Consider the following 21,682-nt stretch of genomic DNA (forward strand, 5'->3'; position numbering starts at 1 on the left):
CTACAAAAATCATACCTACATCACAGAAAAGGCGGTCTACAACAGAAATTTGAATGTTGTTGTTTTTCCTGTCTGCCAGGTTATCTGATAATGCCTTATCTGATTCCCTTTCCTGGTAGTCTGGCCATTCCTTTGAGATGGTGATTACTCAATTCCTGAGACAATGGGAAGGTTCCCTCACGCGCTCCCTCCTTGCAGAGAAAACATTTGGTCAGTTTGGAAGTCTAAATGGTTTCAGAGCGGTCTTCCTATGCTGCTCCAGACATGTGGTCGACATATCTATGTATGCACTTGGTTGGTACATTTATGAACATTTATTATATATATAAGACCTTAAATTTTTTATTACATGATTCATCCAGCCCAGCCTTTCGCATGATGAATTCTGCATTTATGTTAAATAAGCAGGAAGACAATATACAGCCTTGTCGTACTCCTTTCCCAATTTTGAACCAATCAGTTGTTCCATATCCAGTTCTAACTGTAGCTTCTTGTCCCACATAGAGATTTCTCAGGAGACAGATGAGGTGATCAGGCACTCCCAATTCTTTAAGAACTTGCCATAGTTTGCTGTGGTCGACACAGTCAAAGGCTTTTGCATAGTCAATGAAGCAGAAGTAGATGTCTTTCTGGAACTCTCTAGCTTTCTCCATAATCCAGCGCATGTTTGCAATTTGGTCTCTGGTTCCTCTGCCTCTTCTAAATCCAGCTTGCACTTCTGGGAGTTCTCAGTCCACATACTGCTTGAGCCTGCCTTGTAGAATTTTAAGCATAACCTTGCTAGCGTGTGAGATGAGTGCAATTGTACGGTACGTGGAGCATTCTTTGGCACTGCCCTTCTTTGGGATTGGGAATCATGTGTTGCAATCATTGAGTTTGTACAAACACGACACTCACACACGACATATGCAATGCTCCTGTTATAAATTCATAGAAAATCAGCCGTACATCGGATCTGCACCGTTCGACTTTTATTTTGCACCATGAGGGAAGGACTATCAAAGGGGGGGAGACTTGACACAAGGCAGCCAACACGTCCGCAGTGAGCCCTACTCAATTGGCATGCCAACCTTGATGGTCCTGGACAGAAGATCATTCCACTCACAAAGGACCTGCATATGGAAGTGGATTCAGTACGAACTGAAACACAGGACAGTGACCAGCCCTTCCCTCTGGGGGAAGGAAACAGTGAACTCCTCTTTGTCCTCAGGAATGTAATCATGGGGAGGGGAAAGAAGGAACCGGACAGGTGAGAAGACCCTCAGGTTACCACCACAACTCCTCCTCCTTCAGAGAAGTCACACTTCTCTGAGGTCTCTCAGCCCCACTCACCTCACAGAGTGTTTGCTGGGGGGGAGGAAGGGAAAGGAGAATGTTAGCCGCTTTGAGACTCCTTCGGGTAGTGATAAAGCGGGATATCAAATCCAAACTCTTCTTCTTCTTCTTCTCCCTGAACCCCTCCTCTGTGTGATGTGTCAATGATGTAGTCATGATGTAGTCTTGGGGGTGTAGCATGGGGGATTAGCAGCTAATAAAAGTTGGGGTCTTCTTTTGTTGGGGGCTTCCATCTTGTTCCACCTGGGGGCAGGTGGGAGTCCTGTGGAGACAGTCTTCAATCAAGACCAAGGCGACTGGCTGCTCTTTTGCTCTGCTCTTCCTGGCTGGTCTCCTTGTTTCTTGTCCAAGGGAGCCCTCAGATTTCTCCCTTAAGACATGGAATCTGCTTCTTGCTACAATTGTATCGGCTGCTTTTTGGAGCCTCTTGGCTGTTGTGCATGGACGGTGCCTGTGTCTGTTAACGGAAAAATCTGAGGGCTCCCTTAGACAAAAACAAAGACACCAACCAGGATAACTTGGAGCAAAACAGCAGCCTGTAGGCTTGGCCTTTATTGAACTGTTGCAACAGGGTGCTCCCCTCACTTGCAGGAGAGAGGAAGGACCCAGAAAAATGCTGTGCAAGGGCTTATAAAGACTTTTGAAATTGCCACCCTGTAGATCAAGACCACCCCCAGAAACATCACACCTACATCACAGAAAGGAGGGGTTGAGGGAGGAGTTGTGGTGGTAACCTGAGTGTCCTGCCACCTGGCTGGTTCCCCATTTCCCCCCCCCCCATGAGTACTTTCCAGGTGACAGCGGGGAGTTTGCAGTTTCCCGCCCCCAGAGGGAAGATCTGATCATTGTCCTTTGTTTCATTCCATGCTGAATCCACTCCCATATGCAAGTTCTTTGTGATCTTGATGGTCTTCTGTCTAGGACCATCAGGGTTGGCATAGCAACTGGGCAGGGCTCCTGTGGATGTGCTGGTATGCTGAAGGGATTATGGGTGCCCTGTATCAAACCTTCCCCATTTTGTAGTCCTTCCTTCATGGAGTAAAATAGAAGTGGAACAGTGCAAATCCGATGTATGGTTGATTTTCTTGAATTTATAAGAGAAGTATAGCGTATGCAGTGTGTGAGTGTGAGTGTGTGTGAAGTTTGTAGAAACTGAATGATTGGGGGGGGGTTCCTGCTACAGTGTCCACGGTCATTGTCCTGGGCTTAGTCAGAGGCTGGGGTGGGGAGCTGGGATTTGGGGGGGTCGTTTAGCTGCCCCCTGTTCCTGGTTTGAACAGCGCCAAGACCTAAAACACGGAGGGATCTAAGCTCGTGGGGTGGGGGAGGGGAGGATGTTGCAATGCAAACCTTGTAGGAGGGACGGGACCCACTTTGCAGCTGGATCTCCGGAACCTTCTCCCCCTTCTCCTCCTCCCCCTCAATTCTTCCCCTCCCGGCACCTCCTCCTCTCTGTCGGTATCAAGCCATAAGTCAGAGCCTTCAGCTTAGCTCTTAGTCCAGAGGAATTTGGCCACCCTCCAGGTGCCCGGCTTGATTCCTTATGACCTCCCGTCTGCGACTCCCGGCAAGATCAAAGGAGGTCTCCAATCGGCGATTCTCCTCAACGTGAAGAGAACACACCAGTCCTCCCCCACCTCCATTCCCAGGGGAGGGGGAAAGAGACAGACAGAAATATATTTACATGTCTTTATTCCTGTCTTTCAGCAGTACAGAGAAACATGTCTGCACACTCTGCTTCCCACTGCAGAGAGAGAATAAACTCCACCCCTGTACTTCCAGTACAGGGTCATGTGCTGCTCTGAGGTAACATCCGGCTCTCAGAGCACTTTACAGACAGTCCCAGTTTCCCACGGGACAATCCAATAACAGCCATATCCTGTTTACCATTCCAGCCACCTGGTGCTTGCTTCTGCATTGCTCCTTTTTCGTAACATCCTCCCCCAAAAGAATCAATGCGTGTTGCAGCAAGCAAAGCATGATCCAGAGAAGAAAACAAACAGTTGTTATACACATAACACTCCCCTGTTGTTTCAGTTCCACCCTTGGAACTCCCCGCCACTGGTTTCCCCAGTGTACCTCTCTGGTTGTCTGGTTTCCAAGGAATGAGTGCATCTGCATTACCTTGGCTAGCAACTCTCTGTTGTGTCTTTGTCTCTGACTTAGACACAGCTCCAACCTGTCCTCGGTTGTTTACAACAGCAACACATGCAACAGCTAAGTTAGCAAACTCTTTTGAGTATCTCTTGGGTGGTTGACCCTTTGTAACTCTCTCAGACCTACGTATGAGGTGCTGATCCTCTCTGCTCACTGGTCCAGTCTCAGGACTCTTTGGAGAACTAGTTCCAATGGTAAACAGTGGTTCATCCTTCACCTGTGAAGGCCTATCCATTGTGTGAGACTTCCTCTCAATGACTGTGACAACTGAGCTCTCCGAGCTATCAGTGTCATCACTTTCAGTACAGCTGAAATCAGTGAAATCATCATCATCTGAATCGTCATCAGTGGGAAAAGTGTGTACTATCACTCTCTCCTGTTCAGGAGCACTCTCTAGAAATTTTGTGAGAATCACCTGACCAGATTCAGACAAAATTACTCTGTAGAGACCCTTTTCATACCCCACAAAAATGCCTCTGGCATTCTTTACTCCACCTGGAGCTTCTGTTCTCACATGAGACCCAAAAACCTTGAAATGGGCAACAGAAGGTTTTCTGTGGAACAGTTTCTCAAAAGGAGAACTTCCCAACTCTTTTGAAACCTTTCTCACTTTCGTATAACAATACGACATCAGAGACTCGGCCCAGTACTCATGTGGCAGATGTGAACTAAGCAATTGCGCTTCCATCCCCTTTTGCAATTCTCTGTTCACCCGTACACAGACACCCCTGTTCCACGCTTCCGCTGAAACAGAAACCTTGTGTCTTATTCCCTTCTTCTGCAGGAACCGCTGGAAATCCTGTAAAAGAAAAATCTGCTTCTTGTCTGTGAATAGACAATCAATGTTAGCATCATGCATACTCTTAACTTTGTCACAAAACTCCTGAAACTTCTCCAAGGCTTCCTGTGGCTTTCTCAACACATAAACCCAGACATAGTTAGAGAAATGATCCACACACACAAGATAATATCTTGCATTGCCTCTAGATGGTTCTAGAGGACCAATCACATCAGCATACACCCGCTGAAATGCTCTGTTGACTCCGGTCTTCTTCTTGCTCACACCTGCAAGAGAAACTAGGTTAGACACAGATGAATTACATTCCATGTAATCATTTTGTGCAAAAGTCAACAAATATAGTCCATCCTTCTGTTTGGCAGAAAGATAAAGCTCTCCATCTTTGTAGATCTCGCAGCTCTCAGCATCGTAGGACAGTTTCAGTCCTCTCTTTGCAATCTGCGAAACACTCAGCAGATTGAACTTCAATTCAGGAACCAAGTAAACATTGTGTATTGTCAAGTTCAGACTCTTTAGATAGACAGTTCCCACGCCGGCCGCTTCTAGCTCCTGACCATTGGCCTGTGTCACAGTGAAGCTTTGCTTCTTAAACGTTGAAAAGAGTCCTTTGTGTGGGGACATATGGACAGTGCAGCCCGTGTCAATAATAAACGCGTTCCCAACATCTGGCGTGGTTCCTTTCGCCATCAAAGCCTTTGCAGGTTTCACCATAGGCTTGGTACGACCTTTGCCTGACGCCTCAGGCTTTGCTGAGCGGCCCTTCGCTCCTTTAGGCTGACGTGGCTTCTTGCAGCTCCGCTGAAGATGCCCAGCCTGTCCGCAACTGTAACACTGGACAACATTCAAAGCTACAGCATCCTTTCCAGTAGCCTCATCGGTGGGGGAATTAGAACTCCGTTCCTCCCTCCCCCTGTCCTTTTCTTCCAGTGCAGCATGCCGGCTGTGTTCATCTAGAACCACGGCATTCAGGGGCACTCCCCCCTTCTTGGCATCCATGCTGAATCCAAGGGTCAGCTCTGAGCTCAATCTCAAGCCAGCTTTCACTTTCCAAGCCAGTAAACCTCCAAAAGTCTTTGTTTACTGCTTCACTGGCAGGCTTGCCTTTGGGCTGTTTTTTCAAAACCCTTGCACAGCTGCGCAGATACACTTTCGATTTCCCAGGCTCTTTTTAGGCCTCTCAGTAACTGGCAGACGTTGCCTAGCAACCTGCTCAGGACGGAACTCCTTATCTAAACCACAGGAATTTCTGGTATGCAAGCTTGCTCTTTCAGAGCTGTTGTTTTTCTCAAACGCAGCTCTTCCTTGTGAACCAGAAAATAAGCTTTCTGCGTTCATTCTCTCTCCCCCAAAATGCAGCATACCTTTTTTGGGGCTCCGTTGCCTTGAAACACACTCCTCTCGGTGTCCAGCTGTCTGTTTCAGCTTCTGGCTGCAGGCAGACGCTTTTCTTTATCTCCTTAGGTGCAGAGGATGGCAACGATTCATCGACCTCTCACCTCTCATGCAGATTCTCATAGATCAGATATCCATCGGTTCTGCTACCAGTTGTCGGTATCAAGCCATAAGTCAGAGCCTTCAGCTTAGCTCTTAGTCCAGAGGAATTTGGCCACCCTCCAGGTGCCCGGCTTGATTCCTTATGACCTCCCGTCTGCGACTCCCGGCAAGATCAAAGGAGGTCTCCAATCGGCGATTCTCCTCAACGTGAAGAGAACACACCAGTCCTCCCCCACCTCCATTCCCAGGGGAGGGGGAAAGAGACAGACAGAAATATATTTACATGTCTTTATTCCTGTCTTTCAGCAGTACAGAGAAACATGTCTGCACACTCTGCTTCCCACTGCAGAGAGAGAATAAACTCCACCCCTGTACTTCCAGTACAGGGTCATGTGCTGCTCTGAGGTAACATCCGGCTCTCAGAGCACTTTACAGACAGTCCCAGTTTCCCACGGGACAATCCAATAACAGCCATATCCTGTTTACCATTCCAGCCACCTGGTGCTTGCTTCTGCATTGCTCCTTTTTCGTAACACTCTCACCCCGCCCCCACAACCCCAGATCCCGCCTCCAAACATCCCACCCCTTCCTCCTCCTCCTCCAATCCGGCTTCTGCTCCGAGAATGGGGGGGGGTGAGCCCCCTCCCAACCTGCCTGCTTCTCCTGGAAGTGGAGCTTCCACTCCGGATTGCTGCTCTGCCCCGTAGCTCTAGGGCAGCGCGCTTTCGGAGAGGGGAGGGAGGAGGCAGGGGACCCGCCCAAGTGGATGTTGCAGGAAAGGAGAATCGGGAGCGAGGACAAAAAGGTAAAGGGGTCCCGGGGGGGGCGGAGAGGGGAGAAGAGGACCCAGAGACCCCTCCAGCTCCCCAAGCGCCTTTCGTGGGGCCTGGATCCCTGCGCGCGTGCTGCGAAGGGGGCATTCCTCGCAGGGCGGATCCCTCACCCCGTTTCCCAGGCTCCGCGCGTCCCATAAAAGGGTTAAGGGGCGCGTGAGACGCCTGGATAGAGACCCCCCAGTCCCTCCCTTGCTCCTGTTCTTGGGGGGGCCCTAGGATGGAGAGATGGGGGCGCAGGGCGAGGTGTCAGTCGCGGTAGAGTGCAGGGGAAACTGCGGGAGAGAGGGAGGGGGAAGGGAAGAGCAGCACTGGGGGGGGGAGGTAGGAAGACCAGTTTTTTTGGGGGGGCGTCTCAATCGTGGCTTCTTTGGGCAATCTTCGAAGGGGTCGCCTTGCCTTCTCCCTCCCGCCCAGGAATCAACCCCCCCCCTCAAGGCGACCAGAGAGGGATCCCTGGAAAGTGGGGGTCCTGTCCCCCCACCCTTCCTTCCTGCAAGCTCCAACCTCTGCTCGCCCCCATAAACCCCTGTCGAGACGCAGCGCTTCTGTCCAGTCCAACCATTAGTCCCTTGGAGAGGAGAGGAAATCCGAGAGGAAGAGGGGAGGGGGGAGGCCTTCTCAGAAGCGGCTCTTGGTTTCCGAAATCCCACCCAGGAAGCAGCCAGAAACCTTTTCCTCTCTCTCAGGCTTCCATCTTTATTGTCTTTTCCACTGAGGAGGATAATGTACACCTGTCATCAGAAACAGGGGTGCAGAGTCCATGGAATGGCTCTCAGGATTGATACAGAAGTTGCACCTCGAAAACATTTCTGTTCCTCTTATTCTTTGAAGGCAGTGTCAGAGTGACTGACAAGCTGAGATACAATCCTTCAGCATCCGATGACAGCGACTGCCTGAATCTTCCCAGTCAAAGGACCCATTTTCATGATAGACAGTGCCTGGGGCTGGAGGCTCTACACATCGGGTGTGCCTGTGCAGGCCAAAGACTGCCAGTATTAGCACAGGTGAGGTGTGTGTCATTCCCAAATTTACAGACTGTATGTGAATGAGAGTTTGTGGGTGGGATTATAATTTACGGCAACCCTGTGATTTTCTCTGCCCATAACATTTCGTAAGCTAATATTGCAGTAAAAATTCCAAAATAACTACAAAAAATCACAAGATAATAATAATAGTACAGTGGTACCTCGGGTTAAGAACTGAATTTGTTCTGCAGGTCCATTCTTAATCTGAAACTGTTCTTAACCTGAAGCACCACTTTAGCTAACCACGCCGCTGGAGCACGATTTCGCCCTCATCCTGAAGCAAAGTTCTTAACTAAAGGTACTATTTCTGGGTTAGCAGAGTCTGTAACCTGAAGCTCCTGTAACCCGAGGTACCACTCTAGATGTTATAGTATTAGTATTTTCCCCCAGCCACTCTGGGCAGCTTCCAGTACATATAGTTAAAGGTAAAGGGACCCCTGACCATTAGGTCCAGTCGTGGCCGACTCTGGGGTTGTGGCGCTCATCTCGCTTTACTGGCCGAGGGAGCCGGCGTACAGCTTCCGGGTCATGTGGCCAGCATGACTAAGCCGCTTCTGGCAAACCAGAGCAGCGCACGGAAACGCCATTTACCTTCCCGCCGGAGCGGTACCTACCGTATTTTTCGCTCTATAAGACACACCTAGTTTTGGGGGGAGGAATCCAAGAAAAAAATTTTTTTGAATCCCAGAAGCCAGAACAGCAAGAGGAATCTGGCTTCTGGGATACTGTGTGGCTGTTCTGGCTTCTGGGATAACAGTGCCAAGGGCAGCAGGATGAAGAGGCTAAGGCAGAAGCCAGGACAGGCGCCTCGCTGAAGGGGCGCTGCGCAGTTCTCCCTCTTTGCGCAGCCGAAGACTGATAAGCATAACAGGATCCAAAAATAGCAAAAATGTAACTCACAGTAAAACCCTGACTATGAAGTGGGAGCAGGCGCATTTCAATACTGTAATTTATATATAATTCAAGGTCAGAGTAACCCTGGGACTAGATAACAAGCCTCCAGGTGGACGTGCCCCACCTGCCCTTCACGTTCCTCTTCCGCATGGGCAGAATCTGCCTTCTGGACTGTGGGATTCACGGTTGCTCTCCTCCTCTCCATCCACCAGGGCTCGACTTCAGGTGCAGCAGAATTCCCCAGCCCCCCAAGGATTTGAGACCCATCAGCTTTCCTCACCTGGGTTAGCCGGCCGGTTGAAGCCGTTGCTTGAACCCCTGTTGCATGCTGACAGCTTCTGGAAGCCACAGGTGAGAGCTGAGTGCAGGGTGGGGACCAAGGGTGGAAAAATGACCCCAGGAGGTGCAGGACATGTCCCCCACCAAAGGAACTACTGCTCCCCAACACCCCATGACATCTCGATTCAGGTAGGTAGCCGTATTGGTCTGACGCACTTGAAATAAAAAATTAAAAAATAGTACAGTAGCACCTTAGGGACCAGCTAATTTTGTTCTAGGTATAAGCTTTGGTGTGCATGCACACTTCTTCAGATACACTGACACAGATGTCACCAGAACCTTGTATATCGTGGGAGGGTGGGCTGGGGTTTTTCTCAGAAAGGTACTCCTACTACCATCTCACACTACCCTTCACTATATGAAGAAGTGTGCAAGCACATGAAGTGTGCAAGCACTTGGTCCCTAAGGTGCTGTTGCTGTTGTTGTTGTTTAGTCGCTTAGTCGTGTCCGACTCTTCGTGACCCCATGGACCAGAGCATGCCAGGCACTTCTGTCTTCCACTGTCTCCCGCAGTTTGTTCAAACTCATGCTGGTAGCTTCGAGAACACTGTCCAACCATCTCATCCTCTGTCGTCCCCATCTCCTTGTGCCCTCCATCTTTCCCAACATCAGGGTCTTTTCCAGGGAGTCTTCTCTTCTCATGAGGTGGCCAGAGTCTTGGAGCCTCAGCTTCAGGATCTGTCCTTCCAGTGAGCACTCAGGGCTGATTTCCTTCAGAATTGATAGGTTTGATCTTCTTGCAGTCCATGGGACTCTCAAGAATCTCATCCAGCACCAGAATTCAAAAGCATCACTTCTTTGGCGATCAGCCTTCTTTATGGTCCAGCTCTCACTTCCATACATCACTACTGGGAAAACCATAGCTTTAACTATATGTTGGCAAGGTGAGGTCTCTGCTTTTTAAGATGCTGTCCAGGTTTCTCATTGCTTTTCTCCCAAGACCCTAAGTTGCTACTGGACTATTTTTGTTAATTTTTTACTTCAACTGTGTCAGACCAATATGGCTACCTACTATTAAGTACAGTTATCTCCTTGCCATGAATATCCTGCCTTTCAGTGACAGATTAGGATAGTCCTGTGTCAGAAGACAAGCAGAGGATCAGGCAGCACATCATCATTGTAAAGAACCATTGGGGTGGGTGTTTCCATCTGGGATTCCCATTTGCCATCTTCTTTCCTTCTGCTTCTCCTGCTCTTCATGCAATGTGAGGCATGTAGACAGAGGTCCATCTCCGAGAACAGGAGCGTCCCTAAGCACCCATTCAGCTGACCCCAAGCACCAAGCCTTGTCACTAGTTCTCTGACTGACCCAGACCACAGTCCCCAGAAAAGACGTAGACCTGGGTCTCCCAAAATGGTCCATATGGACCTCCTGAGGTCAGTGGGACTGTGCAGGTGATTCATGAAGATCCAGAGGTGGAAATGGGGGCAACCACTTGATTTGAAAGGCAGTCTCAGAGGACAACGGTATTACAAGATCATGCTGTGTTATTAAAGATGATTGAGGATTATGAAAGGTTGCTGATGCATTACTATCATTCGTCATCATACCATTTTCATTTTCTAAAAATTGGGAACATGGGGAGGACATGGGAGAATGTAGGAGATGTTGAAATAGGAGAAGGTGCTTATGGCGGTTGATGTGTCCTTTTCCCCCTGTGTTCTTTTTCCTGAAACCCAAACAGGATTTCCTTTCTGCCCACTCTGAAAAAGGTGATGGAGAAGACAGAATTGCAGGGGACAGGGCACCTTTTGTTTCATTAGATATAGCCATTAAAATGTGTGAAATGTGGAATATGCTTCACTGAATGAGCACACATAGTTCACATCAACGAACACAAAAAGGAAAGAATACATTTAAAGGTATGGAGTGCGGAAAGAGCTTCTGTTTCAATGCAAAACTTAGAACACACCGGCGGACTCACACAGGGGAGAAACCATTTAAATGTATGGAGTGTGGAAAGAGCTTCAGTCAGAGTGGACAACTTAGACAACATCAACGGACTCACACAGGGGAGAAACCATTTAAATGCATGGAGTGTGGAAAGAGCTTCAGTCAGAGTGGACACCTTAGACAACATCAACGGACTCACACAGGGGAGAAACCATTCAAATGTGTGCAGTGTGGGAAGTGCTTCAGTTTCAGTGCAAGCCTTAGATCACATCAATGGAATCACACAGGGGAGAAACCATATGAATGTATGGAGTGTGGAAAAGTCTTCAGTCAGAGTGGAGACCTTAGACGACATCAACAGACTCACACAGGGGAGAAAGCATTTGAATGCATGGAGTGCGGAAAAGTCTTCAGTAGGAGTGGACACCTCAAAAGACATCAACGGACACACACAGGGGAGAAAGCATTTGAATGCATGGAGTGCGGAAAAGTCTTCAGTGAGAGTGGAAACCTCAAAAGACATCAACGGACTCACACAGGGGAGAAACCATTTAAATGCATGGAGTGTGGAACGAGCTTTCGTCAGAGTGGAAGCCTTAGACAACATGAACGGACTCACACAGGGGAGAAACCATATAGATGCACTGAGTGTGGAAAGAGCTTTAGTATTAGTGGAAGCCTTAGAGAACATCAACGGACTCACACAGGGGAGAAACCATTTAAATGCATGGAGTGTGGAAAGGACTTCAGTAAAAGTTCACACCTTAGATCACATCAACAGACTCACACAGGGGAGAAACCATTTCAATGTATGGAGTGTGAAAAGAGTTTTAGTGATAATGGAAAACTTAGAAGACATCAACGGACTCACACAGGGGAGAAACCATTTCAATGTATGGAGTGTGAAAAGAGTTTTAGTGATAATGGAAGTCTTAGACAACATCAACGGACTCACACAGGGGAGAAACCATATAAATGCATGGAGTGTGAAAAGAGTTTTAGTGATAATGGAAAACTTAGAAGACATCAACAGACTCACACAGGGGAGAAACCATTTAAATGCATGGAGTGTGAAAAGAGCTTTAGTGTTAGTGGAAACCTTAGAGAACATCAACGGACTCACACAGGGGAGAAACCATTTAAGTGCATGGAGTGTGGAAAGGACTTCAGTAACAGTTCACACCTTAGATCACATCAACGGACTCACACAGAGGAGAAACCATTTAAATGCATGGAGTGTGGAAAGAGCTTCCGTAAGAGTGGAGATCTTAGAAAACATCAACGGACTCACACAGGGGAGAAACCATTTAAATGTATGGAGTGTGGCAAGGACTTCAGTCGGAGTACACACCTTAGACAACATCAACGGACTCACACAGGGGAGAAACCATATAAATGTATCAAGTGTGGAAAGAGCTTTAGTAATAGTGCAAACCTTAGAAGACATCAACGGACTCACACAGGGGAGAAACCTTTTTAAATGTATGAAATGTGGAAAGAGCTTCAGTTATAGTGGAAACCTGAGAAGACATCAACATGCTAACATCGGTAAGAAACAATTTAAATGTATGGAGTGCGGAAAGAGCTTTAGTGAGAATGGAAAACTTAGAACACATCAACGGACTCAGACGGGAGAAACCATTTAAAGGTATGGACTGTAAAAGGAGCTTCAGTCAGAGTGGAACCCTTGATTTATATCAACAAACTCACACAAAAGACAAACCATATAAATATCAGGAAAGTAGACAGAGGTTCACTGTTAGTGGAAGTTCAAAATCAACAGACTTATGGACAGGAAGAACTTTAACAGTTGACACCCTTCAAACCATCACAAACTCAAAGAGGAGAAGCAGTTTATATGAAAAGACTGCAAAAAGTGCTTTATTTATAATGGAGTATTTAAGGAACATCTAGGGACTCTCACATGGGAGAACCCATTTAGATGTATGGAGTGTGGGATGTCTTCCTCTCAGGTTTATGTGAAGTTCTGGTGTTTATATGTAAAACTGCATAATAATGAAGGTAGCATCTCACAATAGTGAGTATAATTTTAGATGAAAGTACCTTTGATTTTTGCACCAAAATTTGTCACCCCCCCCCACACACCGCATGATCTCCCAGCACTGCTTCTTCACCAGAACTGCCTCCTGCCCTGCGCGTTCTGAAGAAAACTTGAAATACTGAAATTGAATGGGAGATTTCCCCCCAAGCCTAATTTCAAGAGGGGGAAGGAGGGGCTGCAGGTACCAGGGAAGTCTCCCGGGGGGCCCACCTTCACTCATGAACCCCATGGGGCAACCCCAGAGCTCCTGCTCATTCTGGGGTTTGAGGAAGATAGTATTTTTCCATAGTCCCAGAAGTTTTGCTTCAATCATGCTACTCGGGAGTTTTCCTACCAGAGGACCACAGTGCTGTTGTTGCTGCTGTTGTCATGGACTGGCTGGTGAGGGGGGGGGGAGGCACAAGCTGGGGACCCAAAAGGGAAGAAGGCTCAGATCCTGGGGACTGGTGGTGGGATGAGCAGAAAGAAGGAGAAAAGGGAGCAGACCGGAAGGGGGGGTGTTGCAAGCTGAGGAGGAAACAGGGTTTGATGAGCGGGAAGAGTCTGTGGCAGAGAGCAGTTCATGCTCAGAGGGAGGAGAGGAGGGGGCCAGGAGACCCAGAGGAGGCCGGCTGCTGAAGCATCCAGGGAGACCCCCCCTCCTGCTGCGACCAGCACATGCCTCTGAGTGTGGCGGTTAGAACTCTTAGAATGTGGGGATCCCATTTTTCAACCAAAGCAAAAACCCGCCAGCCTTTTCCCAGGTCTTTCCTGACTTGACAGTCGTTTGTCTTCTCTACGAAGAACTCTACAAAGTCCTTCTCCCTCCCTCTTTTTCCAATGGGGTCCCAGCAACCTTTTCTGCCTCTTACACGCTATGGAAAAGAGTCCCTTTCCATTGGACGCCTGGCAGCCCAGTGCCAAATCCGGCTGCTCCAGAGAGAACGGAAAGGAACTGTAAACGCCCTTGCGCTCTGACGCGCACCAGTCACTTCCTCCCGGATCTTGGTGCTGCCGGTGCAGGTGCATTTATGAGAAAAAGAGAAATTGGAAACCGAGCCCAAGTCCCCTGCTATCCAAACTGGCCACTTGGACCAGCCTTGGGGCGCCTTCCTTGGGAAAAAGGAAAAGTTTCAGATCTCAGGTTCCCCGACAGGGAATGAAAGCTTTGATTGGCATTCTCCCCTTGCAGTTAATTGCCTCTCTAATTGCAGAACCCCAAGTCTCCCGTTCTCCCCTCCCCCTCCTCGCTACCTCTTGCCAGGAAGGCTGGGAGTGAAGACCGTAAGCAAAAGAGACAGCAAAGGATGAGAATCTGGGTTGCTGGGTGTTTCAGAGAATCCCGCCCACAATCTTCTCTATTGCTAGACTCACGTCCGCATGCACTGCTCCTGGCCACCCCGGGGTCTTTTACTAGATTAATTTATGGCCGGCCTGGGGCTGAAAATAAACTACCAAAAAACTAAATTACTGACAAAAAGCCTCACAATGGAAGAAAAAAAAGAACTTCAAGAAAAAAGAGGCCTGGAAGTTAAAAATAAGGTTAAATACTTAGGAATCTGGATTTCAAATAAAAGTTTAAATTTATATGAGGATAATTATAGTAAGTATGGAAAGAATTTTTTTAAAAAATATGGAAACCTCTACCAAACTCCATCTCTCACTCTGGGGAAGAGACTCGGTTGTGAAAATGAATATCCTCCCCAAAATGATTTTCTTATTCCAAACGATGCCCATTTTAGGAGAAATGAATTGTTTTAAGGAGTGGAAAAGGGAAATGTCTATATTATATGGAGTGGAAAGAAACCGGGAATTAAACGCCAGTTATTAACAGATCAAAAGGAGAGAGGAGGTTTTGCATTGCCAGATTTGGAATTCTACCATGCGGCGGCAGGATTGGTTTGGATAAAAGACTGGATTACACTAAAAGATACGGACCTATTAGACTTGGAAGGCCATGAGAATCGGTCTGGATGGCACGCTTCTTTAATGTACAAAAAAGTGAAGGTCCACAGGGGATTTTTGAGCCATGTGATAAGAAAATCGTGATATAAAATCTGGAATAAATATAAAGGACTACTTGAGCCAAAAATACCCTTGTGGACATCACCAAGAGAAGCCATATACTCATGTCAGAATATTTACAACTAGCAAAACTGACGGGAAGAGTTAGAGGAGTATTGAACCAGAAAATACTTGGAGAAGGGAGAATATTTAAGGATTCTATAAGATCATATTGTACCAACCACACCATATTAGCAGAACTTGAGTGATACTTGTAAACACAACAAATACTGTTTGTGGAGTAGACGGGAACAATATTAAAGAATATAAAACTGAAAAAACAAACCAACAATGGCAGTATAAACAGTACAATGAGAATGATTGGAAGACTCGTTTTGTCAGAAGTCTTTTTTATTTAATTAGGAAGATTAAGTTTTTTCATGCACATAAATCTGCTTTTTCTTCTTTCTTATTCTGTATTTTCTTCTTTCCTTTTTTCTTAATTGTTTTTTCTTTAATTTTCTTTTTTGCAGTATGAGATTCCAAATTCTTTGTATATGTGTGTAATTTAAATCAATAAAGATTATTTTAAAAAATAAATAAATTTGTGGCCGGCCTGATCAAGCGTTGCTTCCTCTGGTTAGCCCCGCTGGAACTCCAGTTCTTTCCAGACCCTGGGGTCACTAGAGGACTGGTGGCTCCTCCTGGCAAATGGACTGGTGCGCGCTGGATCACCAGTCCTTCCTTGCCCCCAGAATCCGGGCAACCAAAGGTCCCATCTGGGGTGCCATCTGTTGTAAACAAAAGCTGCCCTTCTTCCCTTATGGGGGACACAAGAGCCCTTTATAGAGTCCCTTGTAGGTTCTCCATCGGTAGGAGGAAATAACAGACACTAACCAGAGAATACTGAGAAGCAAAGTAGCTAGTAAGCCTGATCTCTATTGATCTGTTGCAACAGAGTGCTCCCCTCACACGCAGAAAAGGAGGACCCAGAAGAAAGGTGTGCCTGCCTTTATATAGACATTTTAAGTTCCCTGCCCTGGAGCTCCAGACCACCCCTCCATACATCACACATACATCACAGAAGGGGCGTAACCCAAGACCACCCCCCACATACATCATACCTACATCACAGAAAAGGCGGTCTACAACAGGAATTTGAATGTTGTCATTTTTCCTGTCTGCCAGGTTATCTGATAATGCCTTATCTGATTCCCTTTCCTGGTAGTCTGGTCATACCTTTGAGATGGTGATTTCCCAATTCCTGAGACAATGGGAAGGTTCCCTCACCCCCTCCCTCCTTGCAGAGAAAACATTTGGTCAGTTTGGGAGTCTAAATGGTTTCAGGACGGTGTTCCTGTGCTGCTCCAGACATGTGGTCTATCTATGTATGTGCTTGCTTGGTACATTTATGAACATTTATTATATATATAAGACCTTAATTTTTTTATTACAGGATTCATCCTGTCCAGCCTTTCGCATGATGAATTCTGCATATAAGTTAAATAAGCAGGGAGACAATATACAGCCTTGTCAAACTCCTTTCCCAATTTTGAACCAATCACTTGTTCCATATGCAGTTCTAACTGTAGCTTCTTGTTCCACATAGAGATTTCTCAGGAGACAGATGAGGTGATCAGGCACTCCCATTTCTTTAAGAACTTGATATAGTTTGCTGTGGTCGACACAGTCAAAGGCTTTTGCATAGTCAATGAAGCAGAAACAAAAAATTTTTTTTCCTTCCAGTAGCACCTTAAAGACCAACTAAGTTAGTTCTTGGTATGAGCTTTCGTGTGCATGCACACTTCAGATACACTGAAACAGAAGTTGCCAGATCCTTCTATATAGTGAGAAGGTGGGGAGGGGTATTACTCAGAAGGGTGGTGGGAATGGGTGATTGGCAGATAGCTGTGATGAGCCTGTTGACGACTCTTAACGACTGCAATAGGTCTTACAGGAAAAAGCAAGGGGTGAGAAGGTGAAAAATGGCTTTGTCATGTATAATGAGATAAGAATCCAATGTCTTTGTTCAGACCAGGTCTCTCCATGGTTTTAAGTTTGGTAATGAGTTGCAATTCAGCAGCTTCTCTTTCCAGTCTATTTCTGAAATTCCTTTGTAGTAAAACAGCTACTTTGAGATCTTGTATAGAATGTCCTGGGAGATTGAAGTGTTCTCCTACTGGTTTCTCTGTCTTGTGATTCTTGATGTCTGATTTATGTCCGTTTATTCTTTGGCGTAAGGTTTGGCCTGTTTGTCCAATATGGAGAGCTGAAGGACACTGTTGGCATTTGATGGCATATACAATATTAGACGATGAGCAATTAAATAGTCCCGAGATGGTATGTGTGATGTTGTTGGGGCCAGTAATGGTGTTGTCCGGGTGTATGTGGCAGCAAAGTTGGCATCTGGGTTTATTGCAGGCTCTGGTGCCAGTGTCCGTGTTACGTCTGGTTGTAGTATTATTGTGGGTTAGGAGTTGTTTAAGATTGGGTGGCTGTCTGTAGGCAATGAAAGGTCTTCCTCCCAGAGCTTGAGAAAGAGAACTGTCATTGCCCAGGAGAGGTTGTAGATCTCTGATGATGCGTTGTACTGTTTTAACTTGGGAGCTGTATGTGATGACTAGAGGTGTTCTGTTATTTTCTTTTTTGGGTCTGTCTTGCAGCAAGTTCTCTCTGGGTATCAGTCTGGCTCTGTTGATCTGTTGTCTAACTTCATCTGCTGGGTATTTTAGTTCTAAAAAGGTTTGCTGTAGATCTCTTAGGTGAGAGTCTCTGTCTGTAGAATTGGAACAGATACGGCTGTAACGTAGTGCCTGGCTATATACAATGGACTGTTTGGTATGTTTGGGATGGTAGCTAGAGGCATGTAGATATGTTTGTCGGTCAGTTGGTTTACGGTATAAGGTGGTGTCTATGCGCCCATCCTGTATTTTTATAGTAGTGTCCAAAAAATGTATTTCTTGCATAGATTGATTCATTGTTAGGTTGATTGTGGGGTGAAAATCATTGAATTTCTGGTGGAAGGTGTCCAGGGTCTGTTGACCATGTGTCCAGATGATAAAAATATTGTCAATGTATCACAGGTACAAGAGAGGTTTGAGTGGGTAGGAGTTTAGGAAACGTTGTTCTAAATCTGCCATGAAGATGTTGGCATGCTGTGGGGCCATGCGGGCGCCCATTGCTGTGCCGCTGATCTGAAGGAACAGGTCATCACCGAATTTGAAGTTGTTGTGGGTAAGGACAAATTGGCAGAGTTTGGTGGCAAAGTCCGCTGTGGTTTTATCTGAAATGGTGTTCCTTATAGCTTGTAAACCATCATTGTGTGGGATGTTGGTATACAGAGATTCCACATCCATAGTAGCTAGTATAGTATTGTTGGGAAGATTATTTAAAGATTGTATTTTCCTCAGAAAATCTGTGGTGTCACGTACATAGCTGGGAGCACTGATGGCATATGGTTTCAGAACAGAGTCCATATAACCGGAGACACCCACTGTAATAGTGCCAATACCTGAAATGATGGGGCGTCCTGGATTTCCTGGTTTGTGTATTTTAGGTAGAAGATAGAAAGTTCCTGGTCGAGGTTCTGTTGGTGTGTTGGTGAGGATCTGTTCTTGGATGTGTGGGGGTAGCTCCTTAACAATCTTGTTCAGTTCTTTTTTGTATTCTTGTGTGGGGTCTGAGTCCAATTTTATGTAAAAGGCGGTATTGGAAAGTTGTCTGTGAGCCTCCTGAATGTAGTCAGTTTTGTTCATGATGACGACAGCTCCACCTTTGTCTGCTTCTTTAATTATAATGTCTGGGTTGTTTCTGAGATTATCTATGGCTCTCCTTTCAGCATGGTTTAGATTTTGTTGTAAGCGATGGTGTTTTCTGGTCACATCTGTTTGGATTCTGTGGCGGAAGCAGATGCCAACTTTGCTGCCACATACACCCATTGGCCCCCTGGAGAGAAGAGGAAATCCAGAGGGGAAGAGGGGAGGGGAGAGGCCTTCTCAGAAGCGGCTCTTGGTTTCCGCAATCCCACCCAGGAAGCAGCCAGAAACCTTTTCCTCTCTCTCAGGCTTCCATCTTTATTGTCTTTTCTGCTGAGGGTGAGGATAATGTACACCTGTCATCAGAAACCGGGGTGCAGAGTCCATGGAATGGCTCTCAGGGCTGATAGAGAAGTTGCACCTCGAAAACATTTCTCTTCCTCTTATTCATTGAAGGCAGTGTGACTGACAAGCTGAGATACAATCCTTCAGCATCCGATGACAGCGACTGCATGAATCTTCCCAGTCAAAGGACCCATTTTCAGGCTAGACAGTGCCTGTGGCTGGAGGCTCTACACACCGGGTGTGCCTGTGCAGGCCAAAGACTGCCAGTATTAGCACAGGTGAGGTGTGTGACCTCCCCAAATTTACAGAATGTATGTGAATGAGCGTTCGTGGGTGGGGTTATAGTTTATGGCAAAACTGTGATTTTGTCCACCCATAACATTTCTTGAGCTAATATTGCAGTACAAATTCCAAAATAACTACAAAAAAATCACAAAAGAATAATAATTGTAGTATTGTAGTACCCTGCCCATCTGGTTGGGTTTTCCCAGCCACTCTGGGCAGCTTCCAGTACATATAAAAGACAGGAAAACATCAAACATTATAAACCTCCTGACACAGGGCTGCCTTCAGCTGTCTTCCAAATCTCCGGTAGTTGTTCATTTCCTTGACCTCTGAAGGGACGGCGTTCCACAGGGCGGGCGCCACCACCGAGAAGGCCCTCTGCCTGCTTCCCTGTACCCTCGCTTATCACAGAGAGGGGACCAGCAGGAGGACCTCAGAGGAGGACCTCAGTGTTCAGAGTGAAGGATGGGGGTGGAGACGCTCCTTCAGGTCTACAGGGCCAAGTCAGTTGAGGGCTTTAGGTCGCAGATCTTGCTCCTCCTTAATGATCTCCAAGTCTGACATATAGTTAGCAGAATAGGAAAAAACAGTATTGGGTAGTCGGAGCATTTCAAACGTCTCCTCTCTGCAGCGCAGACGCTGAAGAATATCGCCCTCTTCTTGGCGTCTTCTTCGCCGGTGACCCCTTTGGCTTCTAAGAGGAAGGTGAAACGGGAGGCGTACGCTTCCCAGTCTCCAGATGCTGGGTTGAATGGCGAGAAGCTGCTGTCAGTTGCCATTCTGAGTTCCTTGTGTCCCGGAGCTGAAGCCTGGATACACGGTGCGAGGCAGCGGTGCGGCAGGTGGCAGTGCTGCGGTGCTGTGTGTGGCAGTCAGCTCAGCGGGATCCCACCTTCGTCGCCAGTGAAATATACTTAGAGTCGCAAAGTGATTTCATGCTCTTTATTCAGCTCATAGTGGTGAGGAGGAATGAATGAATGTCCCCTCCAAGTATCTGCTTTATATACATTATTTACACAATGGGCTGCACATGATTGGCTAATTCTGGAATTCTACTGTAAGCCAATCAGGTTGTGGATTCGCTTCTATCTGGAGAATGATTGGGTGGTTCCTGCCAACCAATCATACTGCTGCATTGTTCTAGGACCAATCAGACTGCTGCATTCTGAATCCTATTGTTCTAGGACCAATCAGACTGCTGCGTTTTGGATCCTATTGTTCTAGGACCAATCAGACTGCTGCAGTTTGGATCCTATTCAACTCAGTACATAACATGGTCCCTGCTGGAACACAGGTCCTAAGAAATCTTCACTGGCTCCCGGTCTGTTTCTGAGCACCATTCAAAGTGTTGGTGCTGACCTTGAAAGCCCTAAATGGTCTCAGCCCAGTAGAAGGGAAGGAGTGTCTCCACCCCCATAGTTCAGCCCGGACACTGAGGTCTAGCTCCGAGGGCCGCCTTGTAGCAAGGATTTTTAAGGTACCTGTGACGCACTCAAACTGTGTCCAAGAATTGACAGACACAGCAGTGGAGAAAAAGAAAGTGATATTTATTGCTAAGCAATAATTGACCCAGTGGAATCGTTTCCAGAGACTGGGCACCCCAGCTCTAGCGCCCTGAGGCTTTATACCTGAGTACATACATCATAGATCATGACATAATAGAATACAATCGCACACGGCAGCAAAAATAGAACTGATGAGCGCATTCAAGCCTTGCCCCCTGATCATGTAAAGAGTTCCCTCCCAACTTCTGCTTTCTGCAGTCTGAACATTAGTCCGACCTTTCCCCTAATAAAAAGGAGAAAGGAACTGTATTCAGTTGTTACGCTCTCCTACGCAACATCTGCCAAACAGGGACATTTTGCGGTTAGCATCTTCCTGTTTTTAGCTGCTCAGGACCCTGTCTGGACAGGAGGAAAATGCCAGCACAGCAGATTTATTGCTTCCCCCCTTATGTTAGCGAGACATTGAAAAGAACAAGGGGAGAGAACTGGGGCAGAGTTCATTTTGGATTTTTCAAATCTAATCATTTTGCCCTAAGCTTTGCAGAAGCCTTCATGATTCAAACATGGATTATAAAAAAATCATTATAAGGATATATGGTTATATATGGATATATGGCTAACTGATTATATGAAAAGCATAAGGTCCAGCTCCGAGGGCCTTCTGGCAGTTCCCTCATTGCGAGAAGTGAGGTTACAAAGGGCCTTCTCGGTTGTCGTGACTGCCCTGTGGAACGCTCTCCCACCAGATGTCAATGAGATAAACCATTATACGACCTCCATAGACGCCTGAAAGCAGCTCCGTATCGAGAAGCTTTTAATGTTTTATGTTGGGTTATGTTTTCTTCTATCCTTTTGTAAGCTGCCCAGAGAGGCTGGAGCAATCCAGTTGCATGGGTGGGGTACAAAAAAAGTTGCTGTTGTTGTTGTTAGACACCCAGCTTTTGATAGGGCTGCTTCGTTCTGTGTTTTTGGAC

At 46.8% G+C, this 21,682-nt stretch overlaps 1 protein-coding gene and 1 pseudogene across 2 annotated transcripts in view; both read left to right on the forward strand.

The window, feature by feature from the left end:
* The window catches only part of LOC128422020 (zinc finger protein 208-like), a 28,334-nt pseudogene extending 15,594 nt beyond the window's left edge, over positions 1-12,740 (forward strand).
* LOC128421964 (oocyte zinc finger protein XlCOF6-like) overlaps positions 1-21,682 on the forward strand; it is a 121,370-nt gene that overhangs the window by 72,899 nt on the left and 26,789 nt on the right. Inside the window, exon 1 of one of the 2 annotated variants that reach the window (XM_053405359.1) lies at positions 8,787-8,891. The exons of the other annotated variant lie outside the window; for it this stretch is intronic. The gene's annotated coding sequence lies outside the window, so the exon portion shown is untranslated. Of the gene's footprint in view, positions 1-8,786; positions 8,892-21,682 lie in introns of those variants that run through there. 2 annotated transcript variants of the gene reach the window in all.

The sequence above is a fragment of the Podarcis raffonei genome, chromosome 10 (assembly GCF_027172205.1).
Source record: "Podarcis raffonei isolate rPodRaf1 chromosome 10, rPodRaf1.pri, whole genome shotgun sequence".
Lineage (NCBI taxonomy): Eukaryota > Metazoa > Chordata > Lepidosauria > Squamata > Lacertidae > Podarcis > Podarcis raffonei.